Below are 15635 nucleotides of genomic sequence, written 5' to 3' on the forward strand. Positions count from 1 at the left end.
TAATTGTATTGAATCGTGTTGACTGTGATTTGAAGATGTCGATTAAAAATGACGATGTTGAAGTTGTTCAAACTGAAGATTCTGGGGAAAATATACCTGTTGAAAATATGCCTGCAAAAGATGAACAAAAGAGAATACCCAAACTAACTGAAAAGGGTTTACAAGCAAAAATTGAGCAACTAAAGAAAGGGAGAAGTGCAAAGCTTAAGCAACTGATAACTAAAATAAATCAAATAGAATCGCTTATGGTGGATTATGACAATTTAGAAATTATCCAGCAGTTGCATGAATTTTTTGATGGTCTTATTGGAGAATTTGCACAATCTCAGCGGTCAATCTATGAAGTACTTCCAGAAGAAAATAGAGAAATTGATCACAATCAGTGGTATTTGCCAAAAATTGCTCAGTTCAAAGAATTTCAAGATGTAATCAAGAGATGGCTACAGGATGCAACAGCACTCACACAAGAGCAACAACCTACAGATAAATCAGATCACCTTTCTGTTGTCTCAGTAGGAATAATGAGCAAGATTAATAAAGGCAGTGAAAGAAGCAGAAAGTCTTCTACAGCCTCATCTGCTAGGCGCAAGGCTGAAGCTGAAAGGGCTGCGCTCCTTGCTCAAGCTGATGGCCTTAAAATGAAGCTTGCTCTGGAAAAGGAGGAAGCTCAGCTGATTCGAAGAACAGCAGAAATAAAGGCAAAAAAGGAAATGCTAATACTTGAAACTCAACTGGCTGCTGCAAATGCAAAAATTAAAACATATGATGAAATGGAGGGAAGGAGCAGTGGGCATTCAGGGCACAAAGTGCATGTCACAAAGGCTTGTTCCAGTTTGGCAGATGATGATGATGATGATGATGATGACGAAAGAGATGAAGATGATGATGATGGTGTATACTTAGATGGTGATGGTATGAAGGAGCACAGCTATGTTGCCAAGCAAGGAACTCCATTCAAATGCCTCTAGTGGTCAGCAGTTGTATATGCAAGCTAAACCCACAAAGAACAAACAGCATGGCCTGCTATCCAAAGATAAAGAACACACTCCTGTCAAGTGCAATCCAGATGTCGATATGTTGAAAATTATGCGGAAGCAGAATGAAATAACAGAGATGCTTATTAAAGAACAACAGCTTTTGACTCTTCCATCAAGAGAAATTCCTGTTTTTAAAGGCAACCCTCTTCATTTCATGACTTTCATTCGCACCATTGAGCATTGCATTGAAGACAAAACAAGTAATGATCGGGACAGATTGTTCTTTTTAGAACAGTATACAGAGAGCCAACCTAAAGTACTCGTCAGAAGTTGTTTACATATGGAGCCCAAGAAGGGATACATGAAAGCGAAGCAACTGTTGCAGCAACATTTTGGAAATGATGTGCTTATTGCTTCAGCTTACCAGGAAAAGGCTTTGAATTGGCCCATACTCAGGTCAGAAGACCGAACGGCACTACTGGAGTATGCCTTGTTTATGAGGAGTTGCTGCAACGCCATGATGGACATTGAGGCTCTGAGCGATATGAACAATGCATCCCACATGAGAACAATTATCTCAAAATTTCCGTTTAAGCTCAGAGAAAAATGGAGAAGTGTAGCTTATGATCATTATGAGCGCACCAAGCAGACAGCCAAATTCAAAAAACTTGTTGACTTCATTGAGAGACAGTCAAACATGGCATTTGACTCACTGTTTGGAAACATTCAAGATATTATGCCAAAAGAAGACAAAAGGAAACTTCCCAAAATTAAGTTTGGCTCAGCACGTAAGAGCAGTTTTGCTACAGTAGCAGCTGAAGAACCAGCTCAAAGCCCAGCTCTACAAAGCAAGATGTGTTTGTACTGCAAGAGAGACCATATGACAGAAGCCTGCAAAGAGTTGAGCAAGAAGAAACATGCAGAGAAGGTTGAATTCTTTAAAGCAAATGGCATCTGTTTCGGGTGTGTTAATAAGGGACATTTAAGCAAGGATTGTAGAAAGAGACTGAGTTGTAAGCTCTGTTCATTAAAACACCCCACTATTTTACATATTCAAAGAAAGAAACCAGACGAAAACAAAAAAGAAGGTGCAAGCATAGACAAGGAGACATCAGTGAGCAGCGCTCTAGTCTCTTTGAAGAAGCCTGCTCATAATGCGGCCGGTGACAGGCAGACATTAGCCATCGTTCCTGTACAAGTGTCAAACTGTCAAACAGCAACAAGACAGTGCAAACTTATGCGTTTTTGGATCCAGGGAGTTCTGCTACCTTTTGCACAGAGGCTCTCCGAAAACAACTGAATGCTAAAGGAAAGAAAACACGAATCCTGTTGAAAACTCTTGGACAAGTGAAGACTGTAAAGATTGAGGGAATCTCTGGTCTTGAGGTGTCAAATCTTGAAGGAGATTACTTCATTGCACTGCCAGCAGCATACACCCAAGATGAAATACCAGTTTCGAAGGAGCAAATTCCCACATCAGAAGCTTTGAAGGAATGGGATTACCTAAAGGAGGTTGAATTGACCCATATTGATGCAGACATCGGACTTCTGATCGGAATAAATGCACCTAAGTCCATGGAACCATGGAAAGTGATTAACAGTCAAGGTAATGGACCATATGCTGTTAAAACCAGACTAGGATGGGTGGTCAATGGACTTCTAAATGGCTGCAGCGGCACTGAAGGTCAGCTTGAACAGATTTACAGTCATCGAATTTCAGTAGTTAACTTGGATGAACTCCTGAAACAACATTTCAACCATGACTTCCCTGAGAGGGTGTATGAAGGAAAGGCAGAAATGTTCATGGAAGATAAACAGTTTATGTACATAATGTCTACATCTGCCATACTAAAGGATGGACATTACCAACTACAGCTCCCATTTAAGAGAAATGAAATCTCTATGCCAAACAATCGGCAGTTAGCAGAGCAGCGAGCTTTAACCTTAAAAAGAAAGTTCCTTAAAGACACCGATTTCCATCAGGAGTACAGTGACTTCTTGGAAGATGTTATCCAAAAGGGTCATGCTGAAGTAGTGTCCCAAGATCAGCTGACTCAAGGGGATGGGAAGGTGTGGTACTTGCCACATCATGGCGTACGACAACCTAAAAAGCGCAAGATTCGCGTTGTGTTTGATTGTTCAGCACAATTCCAGGGTACCTCGCTAAACGACGAGCTTATCCAAGGACCAAACCTCACAAACACACTGTTGGGAGTCCTCATTCGCTTTCGTCAAGAACCTGTTGCTGTAATGGCAGACATAGAAGGAATGTACCACCAAGTCAGAGTAGCACCTAATGACTCAAACTTCCTTCGATTCCTGTGGTGGCCTAAGGGCGATCTCAAGCAGAATTTAACCGAATTCAGAATGACAGTGCATCTTTTTGGTGCAACTACCTCACAGAGTTGCGCTAGTTATGCTCTGAGAAAAACTGCAGAAGACAACAAGGAGCAGTATTCTGAGGAAGCTGTGGACACTGTCATGAATAACTTCTATGTGGACGACTGCTTAAAATCTGTGCCAACGGAAAAGCAGGCCATAGATCTGTGTGAGGAGTTGAGGTCTTTGTGTGCTCAAGGAGGTTTCCGGCTAACGAAGTGCATCAGTAGCAGCCGAGCTGTGTTGACCTCCATCCCAGAAGAAGAGCGTGCCAAAGAGGTCAAGGACCTTGATCTGGACAAAGAGCGTTTACCTGTTGAAAGAGCCCTTGGGGTTGAATGGAGCATTGAAGAAGATTCATTCAAATTTCATGTGGCTTTGAAACCTCAGATTTTCACAAGAAGGGGAATCCTTTCTACAGTATCTTCTGTTTAAGATCCCCTAGGGTTTCTTGCTCCCTTTACCTTCACTGCAAAGTACATCTTGCAAGAGCTTTGCAAGCTGAAATGTGGATGGGATGATGCAATTCCAGATGTCTATCATAAAGCGTGGCTGAAGTGGCTCATTGGACTGCAGCAAATGGAAAACTACAGAATTGAGAGATGCATCAAACCAAAGGACTTTGGAGAGATTGCATCTGCTCAGCTTCATCATTTCTGCGACGCCAGCGAGGCAGGCTATGGTGCAGTAACCTACCTGCGATTGGTGAATGCTGAAAATGTGGTACACAAAACCTTTCTCTTCGGGAAAGCCAGAGTGACACCTTTGAAACAGGTAACCATTCCAAGAATGGAATTGACTTCAGCCATGTTAGCTGTAAAAATTGAGAAGATGTTGAAGACAGAGTTACAGATCCCACTAATTAAGTCAGTGTTCTGGACAGATAGCACATCTGTCTTAAAGTACATCAAAAACAACACAAAGAGATTCCAGACCGCATTGGAGTCATCAGAGAATCAACAGAAGTCGATCAGTGGAGATATATTAACACCAAAGTGAATCCAGCAGATTACACCTCCCGTAGCATTACTGCTGAAGCATTCCTCAAGTGTGATGTTTGGAAAAGAGGCCCTCAATTCTTACTTGACACCGAGGAAGGGTGGCCAGACCATCCTGAGGATTTGGGTTCAGTTTCCCATGACGACCCTGAAATTAAGAGAGACAAAATCACAATCAATGTAATTCAAACGATGGAGCAGGGTGCAACCGACATGTTTGTGAACTTCTCAACATGGACCAAACTCCAAAGAGCAGTAGCGTGGCTTCTGCGTGTGAAGAGCCTCCTGAGACAGTTGAGGAATAAAACAAAAGAGGCAACTGCCAACATACAAGTTAAAGAGTTGGACAAGATCAGGCAGGAGGCCATTATCAAAACGGAAATTAAGGCATATAAGAGCTCCTTGAGAGCTCAGAAACTCTCATTGGAAGATTTAAAGGCTGCAGAGACTGCAATTGTGCAATTCTGTCAAGCACAAGGTTTCTCAGAAGAAATTGCAACTTTGAAAAAGGAACATCAGAACATCAAAGGACAAAGTTCAATTTTTAAACTTGATCCCAAGCTGGATCAGGGAATACTAAGAGTAGGTGGAAGGCTGACTAAGCTGGCCATGCCAGAAGAGGCAAAGCATCCAGTGATCATGCCCAAGAATCATCATGTGTCAAGACTTCTTCTTGAACATATTCACAGAAAAGTAGGACACAGTGGAAGGAATCACATGTTATCTGAATTACGTAAGATACGTAATTCAGATGATGAATTACGTAAATACTGGATTCCCTGTGCCAACTCACTGTCCAGGAAAATCATGAAAGAATGTGTAATATGTAGACGCTTGCATGCAAATGTTGGTGAACAGAAAATGGCTGATTTGCCAAAAGAAAGAATCACTCCTGACTTTCCACCCTTTACTCAAGTAGGAGCTGACTTTTTTGGACCCACTGAAATCAGACGTGGAAGAGGCACAGTGAAACGATATGGGGTCATTTTCACTTGCCTGACCAGCCGTGCTGTACACCTGGAAGTGGCCCATTCACTCGACACTGACTCGTGCATCAATGCAATTAGACGTTTCTTTTGTAGACGAGGTCAAGTGACTGAAATAAGATCAGACAATGGGACCAATTTCATCTCCTCAGAAAGAGAATTGAAAGAAGCAATACAAGCTTGCAACCAAGACAAGATTGAACAAGCCTTGCAACAGAAAGGTGTGAAATGGTCCTTCAATCTCCCCGCTGCTGCCCATTATGGAGGAGTATGGGAAAGATTGATTCGCATGCTGAAAAGGATTTTGCTATCTGTTACAAAACAACAAACACTGGATGATGAGAGTCTTCTCACTGTCATGTGTAAAGTAGAAGCGATCCTTAACAGCCGCCCATTGACAACTGTGTCAGATGATCCTAATGACTTGGAGCCACTGACTCCAAACCACCTGCTGTTACTCAATGTTCAGCCCATGCTCCCACCAGGGGTCTTCAAGCAAGAGGATGTATATGCCAGACGCCGTTGGCGCCAAGTGCAATATATATCGGATTTGTTCTGGTCCAGATGGATAAAAGAATATCTTCCCCTCATGCAAGAGCGCCAAAAATGGAATAGAGTCCGAAGAAACTTTGTACAAGGAGACATTGTATTGATAGCAGATGCAAATGCTCCACGGGGCTCATGGATAATGGCAAGAGTCACTGACACTAACCCTGACAGAAGAGGAATAGTGAGGAGTGTGAAGCTTCAGACCAGGACCAATGCCCTAGAGAGGCCGGTCAGCAAGATCTGTCTCCTGGTTCCAGCCAGCAACTAAGGTCTTGCATAAATACACTCACACCCTCACGTCAGACATGACACATTTTAGTAGAATTTTTTTTGTTGGCTCCGGTTCTGAGTTAGGTATTGTTATTAGCACTTCACCATTAACAATAGGGGCCGGTAATGTAGGAGCCTTTTTGTTTTGGTTTGTAAAGAGAACTACACAGGCAGTCGCCTAGTTATGAGCGCGAGATGACGCGGTCACCGTGCGTCCACCATCTAATAATTGGCACAGGTGTGTCTAACTGGTTGAGACGCCAGGCAGATATTGTTTTTCAACCGCACGCTGACACACGTTTTTTTTGCTTAGTTACGTTTGGTTTTGAACTAAAGTCGCTATTTGTTGAACGTTTTTGGAATCCACGTTAGCCCTTTTTAGATGCATGCATCGAGCCTTATTTTGATATACAGTACAGTCACATGCACGTCCACATTCATTCATATCTTGCTACCTACTTCCGGATCATCAATCAAGCCATCTCAGCAAGTAAGTGAGAACCCATAAACATGAACTACACCGTGGATTAAGCACGTTGAAAGCAAGTCCGTCTTTAACGTCTCAAAGCTTGAACAGTATCTGTATTTTATTCTATTTTTTTACTTGTTCAAGCACTCTGTAACCTTGTTAAGAAAGGTGCTATACAAATAAAGATTATTATTATTATTATTACATTTGTAGTTCACTTTTCTCAACAAAGTTACAAGGGGCCGGGAACAAAATCAACATATTAACAACTATTCAGCTTTAATAAAGGGGAGACTTCTAGTGCTGCTCCATTAAGGCCCATGCAGTGGAACAGAAATAGCAGAAAATATTACAGCAACAATACAAATATGCAACAAACATAAGAACTATATAGACCACACAACACAATGGCCCTCATTTACGAAACGAACGTACGACAGAAAACTGGGCGTACGGTCATTTCCACGCAAATCTCGGCATTTATCAGTTTGGACGTGAGCGGAGGCTACGATCAAATCTCACGTCAAGTCTCAACTCGTGTACGCAAGTTTTTCAGCGTGGACTTGCGGTGCAGCAGAGTAAATCTGGCTGAGTCTGAGAATTGTTATTAGACCATATATTCTGACTGGCATCAAAGCATATGCAGCCACATATTCATCACTTAAAAATATGTAGCCTATGGCAAAATATTCTATTTTGTAAAGGCCTACATTGACTATATGTCATATAGCCTATCACTAACATAAACAAGTATTTTCAAATTGTTTGCAATTAACGGGGTTAACAGTTTTCTGGTGTAAGATTAATTTCTCTTTCATTTTGAGATAGCCTACTTGTTTGAGGTCTGACCATTTTTTCTTCACCTAAATGTAAATAATTGCGATACAAGCTTTATATTAGGCTACTATTATATATATAGGCTATAAATATCACAGATGTATAAATTGAATATTCAAACCTCAGCTGGAGTTCGATTGTCGACAGTAACGCTGTTGACCGCAGCAGTGATTTCTTTGCATACTGCATTTTCCCGACTTCCTTTGATGCCAATTTTCAGGCTGCCAAATAGAACTAATTGGTTCAGTTGGACTTTGCGACGTTAGAGTTTCTATTTCGAGGTCGGAGAAGTTTCTCTTCTTGGACGTATTATGCATCTCCATGTTGTAAACTCTGGGGGCGAGGCCTCTGAACCGAGAATATTTAGGGGCGTGATATTTAAATGAGGATTGTTTTCAGCTGCCACATTTATCAACGCCGATCATTCTTACGGCGAGATACAAACGTTTCATGAATCACACGTGAACCCTGTCGTAAGATGATTTCTGCGCTCGGATCTGCGCTGGTTTCTACGTTAAGTTGATAAATTTATGTTTTCATATGAATAAATGTAAGTTTGGATACTCTCTATCACTGACTGATATAACACAAAGAAAAGGAAAGACAAAGAGCGCCACCTACAGAAACTGAAACTGCATCAACAGAAAATCCAAGGAAAAAGACGTCACAGTCCCACCCACACTGTTTGATCGACAGGTGATCTCTGGGAAGTGCAGTGCAGAAACACCACAGCAATGAGCGCTGAGCAACAAAGATGGAGATAAAATAAAACGTTTTAAAAAAAAATCATAAACAGAATCTCACACATTGCTGCTTTAATCACTCCTGTCTACTTGATCTTACACAACTCAGCAGTGGCTCCATAACCAAGCATAAATCCAGGATGGAGAGGCTGAGTGAATGTGGTCTGGACTCTGTGGAGGAGAGTCATGGTTTCAGAGACGCTGTAGAAGGACAGAATACCTCCTCTGTGATCCAGGTACATTCCTACTCTGGAGGACTGAGGGCCTGGGATGGGAGTTTCGATATTGTTATGTATGAACTGATAACTATTGTTGTAATAATATAATGCCCAAGACTTGTCATTGTATCCAAATCGACTTTCATTCCCTGTTCTGCTAATATCTTTATATGCCACTGCTATTGAACCTTCCCCCCTCCTCTCCACCTCCCAGTAACAACGTCCAGTCAGACTCTCTCTACTCAGGACCTGCCACCAGTGAGTGAATCTGTCTGGGTTCTTCACTCATACATGTTGCTTTTCTGTTCCCATCAGATAGTAACAGCAGTGTGCCTGCTGTGTTTGGATCCAGTGTGATCTGATGTGAATATTGTAAGAATTCAGCTCTGGTCTTGGGCTCTGGTTGTGGCAGTAAAACATCCACTTCAGTCACTGTCAATGAGATCTTAGGCCATTCCTCTGTAAGAATGCCCTGTAGTTTATCTCTGGCCTCTGACACAGCTGCAGTCACATCCTCAAAGTAGCGCAGAGGACGGATATTGGTGCCGGGTGAGTCTGTAGATTGACTGAGACGTGACAGCGAGGGGGAAACTGTGTAGAAAATGGATGTGATCCTCTGTGTGTGAGAGCTGCTCCAGCTCAGCGTCTTTCCTCCTCAGCTCAGCGATCTCCCGCTTCAGCTTCTCCTGAAGTTCTTCGGCCCGACTCGCTTCCTCTTTCTGCCGGGATCTGATCCGCTCCTTCACATCGGAGCTTCTCTTCTCAATGAACCGGACCAGCTCAGTGAAGATCTTCTCACTGTCCTCCACCGCTTTATCAGCAGAGCCATTGATAGCCTCCGCCTGCTGTTGAAGCACCTTCACATCTTTCTCTCTGTCCTGGATTCTCTGCTGGATTTGTTGCCGACTCACCCCGAGCTCTTTCTGCCTCTCGGTCCTTTCTGCTGCAGCTGAGACTTTTTTGTGGCCTTCATGTTCATCCATGGAGCAGAGAAGACAGATACACTGCTGATCAGTACGGCAGAAAACCTTCATCACCTCGTCATGACGAGAGCAGATGTTCTCCTGAAGCTTTACGGTGGCTTCCAACAGCTTGTGTTTCTTTAATGGAGCTGCATCATAGTGAGGCTGGAGGTGCTGCTCACAGTAAGAGGCCAGACACACCAGACAGGCCTTTAGGGCTTTCAGCTTTCTCCCAGTGCAGACATTGTCACCACAAATGGCAGGCCAAATGGCTCTCTGGATCCCCCAATGACCACCACAGCAGTTAGAAGTAAAAAAAAATACAATCTTTATTATTAAAATATTCCTACACAAAGAAATCAACTAGTAAATAAACCAATTAAACAAAGGTTATAAGTAGCATAGCTGTTCGACAATTATCCCACGATTACTTCGCCTGCACTGACAACCTTTTGTCTGCAAGGTGAACTTCACACCAACTCACTCCAATTAAAGTTTCAGATCCTCACTGGAATTTACCATTGCACTGCACTCATAATTCCACTCCACTACAAACTGATATTACGGCAGACACTGCAGAAATACAAACGAAGAGTTGCAGTTAAGGCTTTGTAGAAGAGCAACCCCATTAGCTATCTTAACCTGGAAACATGTAACAATTGTAGGATAAAATTAACCCACATTTATACAAACAAGACATTACACCTAATACAAGAAACAAAACAGAAACAAAATAAGACTTTAAAAGTATCCGTCCCAACTCACAACCGGAACGCACTCTGTCCTTTCCTGGTGAGTTGGGAAATAAAAAATGTACTTATCGGGCGCGATCAGCGTCCTCCTGTTTTCCTTCCCCGCTCCGCAAGAGAGCAGGCGCGGAATGGACAATGGAAGGCTCACGATGGTAGCAGGAACGGTAGCAATAGCAGGAGCGGCGGCGGCAGCAGGAATGGTGGCCGGAGCGGTAGCCGTAGCAGCAGCAGAAGTGGCGGCAGGAGCGGCAGCAACAGCAGCAGCAGCAGCAGGAATGGTGGCCGGAGCAGTAGCCATAGCAGCAGCAGGAGCGGCAGCAGGAGCGGCAGAGGGAGAGGTCACCTAGGAATCAAGTTTTAAAAGAAACAACGCATCCAATGGACACACTATACATCACATTCTAACTCTGGCTGAATAGTCTGTTCCCCAAACCCAGGAGACAACCCATAGTCCCAAATCATGTCGCCTCCATCCGCGACATTTCCCCGCTGGCTTTAGGGTGGTCGTCCCGACCACCGGCCTATTGATAACGCCTCGGAGGTACCCCAAAGTTACTGCGCTTGGATCGACGGGAATGGGGCTCTTTTGGTATACTGTCTATCCTCTCCCTCTGATCCCACCCTGGAATTGGCAATTCAGCATTGGTCAATCTACCTGGGCAAACCAACTCAGCGTGCATTTTGGAGGGGGGCTCCAAAAGGGTTGTACCACTAGGGGCACTACCAGAGAGGGCTGTAGGAGAAGGGGAACTAGTTTGTGCAAGGGCTGGGAGAATAGTGTCAATAGGTGCCTCAACAACAACTGGTCCACGGGCAGTAAAGTCAAAAGGGGCAGGGGTGTTAAAGGCGGGGAGGGTAGGAGCAGTGACAGGAGGATTGGGTGGCCGGTCGAGACCAGTGGCTTCCGCCGTAACCCCCTGTGGGTTAAACTTAACAACTTGGAATCCTGGTATAGGAAAAGGCAGGGCCGGAGCGACTGGCTCCGGGTGCTCAGGACGCTCCTCTGGAACCACAAGCTCAATCAAGCCACAGGGCCGAAGATTATTCGGTGTAGTGTGCAAGTAGGCCCCTCCTTACCCTCTGGGCGGATAACGTACACTGGTTGCTCAGGCCTTGGTTGGGACACTACCACAAAGGGGGAGGGCATCCATCTTGGGGCAAGTTTCCCTTGGGCCCGTCTCTGGAAGTTCCTCAGCAAGACACTCTCTCCTGGCAGGAGGGGCAGGTCCCTAGCTGACCGGTTGTACCTCTGCTGGTCCCAAGCCTGTTGACGTGCTGCGTTGTCCTGTACTTGAATATAGGCATCCAACAGGGTGCGGTGATGCTGGTGAGCCCATCCTTCCAGGGCCCCCCTTTGCTGCGGTGGGCCGACATCATGGAGCAGGTCCACTGGTAAACGAGCGTGTCGTCCAAAAACCACAAACTGAGGTGTCATTCCTGTACTCGAATGGACAGAGTTATTATAAGCCTGCACCAAGGCAGGGAGCTTGACGTGCCATTGATTCTGACTGCCTACCTCCAGAGACCCCAGCAACCCCAAAAGGGTCTGATTAAAGCGTTCACATGACCCATTACCTTGGGGATGGTAGGGGGTAGTTCGGCTTTTTGTGCAGCCATACGTCTCACATAGTTGTTGCATGAGTGAAGACTCGAAGGCGGCCCCTTGATCTGTCAGGATCCTTTCAGGACACCCAAATGGCTGGATCAGGGCTGTCATCAGTGCTTTCACAGTAGTCAGGGCGGTCTGGTCTCGAGTTGGCACTGCCAAAGTGTAGCAAGAAAACAAATCAGTTATTACCAAGATGTAAGGAAATGGATCTGCAGGCCGTCCCAAGGAGAGATAATCCAACCCCATTACCTCAAATGGGTAACTACACTTAATTGAATGTAGTGGGGCTTGGAACTTGGGCCCGGCCTTACTCACCAAGCAGGTGGGGCACACTGATGTCCACATATTTACATCTTTAGTCATACCTGGCCAGAAGAATCTTCGCCGGAGAACCGACAAAACCTTCTCCGCTCCAACATGACCCAGGGCTTGGTGATAGGCTCTCCATACCACCTGCGAATGAGACTGTGGGAGAACAAGTTGCTCGCCCACTATCCCTGTATCCGGCTCCCTCAGCTGTTGGAACAAGACCCCGTCCAGTAGTCGCAGGTGATCCCACTCACATAACAGCTGCCGCAACTGAGGGGAGAGAGAATGTTTGATGTCCTGATTTGGCCGCTCACCTGTTTGGACCCAAGAGCTTAGCAGACTAAGATCTGGGTCCTGGCGTTGCCATGCTCTGCCCTCAAGGTCCAGTTGGCCAGCTGAGTCTCCCTCTGGATCACTGGAGCCGCTCAGCTCTGCAGTGGTCTGTTGGACCTCCGCAGCAACTACTTCTGGGTTCCTGGACAACAAATCAGCATTGCGATTACTGGTACCGGGGCGATATTTGATGTCGAAAGTGTAGTTGGCAAGTTGGGCTGCCCACCGTTGCTCAACAGCCCCCAATTTAGCAGTGTCCAAATGAACTAGGGGGTTGTTGTCGGTGTACACAGTGAAGGTAGTCCCCCAGAGATAGTCTTTAAACTTCTCTGTCACCGCCCATTTGAGCCCCAGCAATTCTAGCTTAAATGAGCTGTAGTTTTGATCATTCCGCTCGGAATGAGACTGCGGCTTGCGTAAGCGATGACGCGCTCCTGGCCATCCTGTTCTTGGGACAGGACGGTACCCAGACCCTCCAGACTGGCATCCACATACACTCGGAAGGGCTGGGAGAAGTCGGCATAGGCCAGGATCGATGCGTTGATCAAGGCCTGTTTCAACTGCTCAAAAGCAGCTTTACATTCGGGAAGCCAGGTGACTGGGGTGGCGCAACGACCAGTGGTACCCTGTAAGAGGCGATTTAATGGAGTGGCAATCTTCGAAAATGCTGGGATAAACCTCCGATAGTACCCAACAAAACCCAGAAAGGACTTTACCTCCTTTACTGTGCGGGGGATGGGCCAATTGCAGACGGCAGAGGTCTTACTGGGATCAGTAGAGATGCCTTCCCTACTCACCACGTGTCCAAGGTATTTCACCTGTTGCTGGAAGAACTGGCACTTCTTGGGCTGCAGTTTGAGACCATGACTGTGAAGACACTGGAACACTTGTTCCAAGTGGTGAAGGTGAGTCTCGAAGTCTGGGGAGTAAATAATCAAATCATCCAAGTAGATGAGTAAATGATCGTGTACCTTATCACCCAAGCAGCGCTGCATCAACCTCTGGAAGGTGGCTGGGGCATTGCACAGTCCAAAGGGCATCCTGATAAACTCATACAGGCCCACAGGTGTAGTAAATGCTGTTTTCTCCCGATCAGCAGGGGCCACTTCGACCTGCCAGTAGCCACTGGCCAGGTCCAGGCGCGAAATGGACAATGGAAGGCTCACGATGGCAGCAGGAGCAATCTGTGGTCAGCAGCGTGTGGCGGATCAGAAGGCTCACGATGGTAGCAGGAACGGTAGCAATAGCAGGAGCGGCGGCAGCAGCAGGAATGGTGGCCGGAGTGGTAGCCGTAGCAGCAGCAGAAGCAGCGGGAGCGGCAGCAACAGCGGCAGCAGCAGCAGGAATGGTGGCCGGAGCGGTAGCCATAGCAGCAGCAGGAGCAGCAGCAGCGGCAGGAATGGTGGCCGGAACAGTAGCCGTGGCAGCAGCAGGAGCGGCGGCAGGAGCGGCAGCAGTAGCAGGCTGGGAAGACACAGAGCAGCAAGCAGTAAGGACACGCAGTCCACAGAACACACACAACAACAGTCACACCATCTGAGTAGGAAACGACCGTCCCTGTTACGCAGAATGGCGAGCGTTGAGAGTCGTCGCCCCGTTCGATCTCGCAGCTGTCCGGTCCCGCCCCCGAGCTGCGATAATCTCGTTGCACCTCCTTTTATAGTCCTGTCGCCAACCTTCTTCCGGGTCAGAGGGAGAGGTCACCTAGGAATCAAGTTTTAAAAGAAACAGCGCACCCAATGGACACACTATACATCACATTCTAACTCTGGCTGAATAGTCTGTTCCCCAAACCCAGGAGACAACCCATAGTCTCGCGATAGCAGCGATAAGGAGGAGCAGCTTGAAGTCCTGTCTTCCTCAGTTCCTCCACCAACTCTGCTAACATGATGTTTTTCACCAGGACAGGCCTTGGTGTGAAGGTCTGTCTGCACTGGGGGCAGCTGTGGATTTTCTTCTGATCCTCTTCATCCCAGCAGCTTTTAATACAGCTCATGCAGTAGCTGTGCCCACAGGGAATAGTCACCGGATCCTTCAGTAGATCCAGACAGATGGAACAGCAGAGTTTTGCCCCGTCCAGCTGAATTCCTCACTGCGCCATTTCACTTCTCAGTGACAGTGAATGTCAGATAGTTTCACTTCTCTCAACAGAAAGAAGTTGGGCTCTGATCCAAACCAAACCTCTGTTCCTTTTCTTCATGTTCATGTGCTGATCTGCAGTGAATGGGCTTGTCAGCTCTTGCACTTCACAACATGCTCTATACACCCATCTTTAAACTGGCAGATCTGTGAAAGGGGAGGGAACAGGAAATATGTGGACAGAATGGAACTGACTGTATTTGAGTCCAGGAAGAAGAGGGAGGGGTGATCAGGTTTTGCTTGATTCCAGGAAGAGGAGCAGTTTTGAAGAGGCAGTGTGTGTTTAGGCCTCATTTACAATATGAAGTGAAGATTATGACAAATAAAAATGGAATAGTTAAACTTAGGGTCAGTGATCTCAATGGGATATTAAAAAAACAGTCACCTTTTGCTCTCTCTCTCCCTCTCTCCCTCTCTCTCTTTCTCTCATGTGTGGGCAGTTGCTGAGTGTGGAGAGTGTGTCAGACAGTGGTTGTGTGTTTTTACTTAAAGGTTTGGCTTTCTGTGTGTTTTCACTGATGGTTTCTCACAGATTCTCACTGTTTCTATCAGCACCTTGAGATCTCTGAGCATCTCCATTTTTACCCTGTTTTTGGGGAGTTTTACCCAAAGATTAAGATAAGTGCAATAAACTGAACCAAAATTTGGTTGTTTTGCTTTGTTTTTTTGTTTGTAGCAAAGACCAAATTATGGGCAATTAAAGCATACAGCACAGGAGACAAATATAAAGGTATTTATGTTGCAAAACCTGAGAGCCTGTAGACTCGATGTGAGAACTTGCAGAATAAATGTGAACTTGTATGTTGAATTTTTCACTCAGAAAATATTCACACACCGTGTTCTGAATTTGAAGTCACAGACAAGTAAGTTCACAATGTATAAACTGATACTTACATAAATACAATGCCACCTGCAAACTTGTAATACAACATTTACTCATAATTAGTTTTTACTTGAGTTCATTTTCCAGTACAACCACAACTCTGTGGTTACAACCTCTCACATTGGTCTTTACAACTTGACAAATGTGATCTCTGTCATCTCTCTGCAACCGACCTCCACAGGGCTCAGTCTAGTTTTCTAGCCTTGCTGCTCCACCTCAGCT

The 15635-nt window shown here is 45.5% G+C and overlaps 1 pseudogene; it reads right to left on the reverse strand.

Annotated features, from left to right (window-relative positions):
* Positions 1-8664: 8664 nt before the first annotated feature.
* Positions 8665-14492, reverse strand: LOC139640457 (E3 ubiquitin/ISG15 ligase TRIM25-like; annotated as a pseudogene).
* Between the last annotated feature and the right edge of the window lie 1143 nt (positions 14493-15635).

Source organism: Centroberyx affinis, unplaced genomic scaffold, assembly GCF_046629955.1.
Source record: "Centroberyx affinis isolate AG114_WGS23_722 - 3 ecotype Tasmania unplaced genomic scaffold, CSIRO-AGI_Caff_v1 ptg009476l_1, whole genome shotgun sequence".
Taxonomy (NCBI): domain Eukaryota; kingdom Metazoa; phylum Chordata; class Actinopteri; order Beryciformes; family Berycidae; genus Centroberyx; species Centroberyx affinis.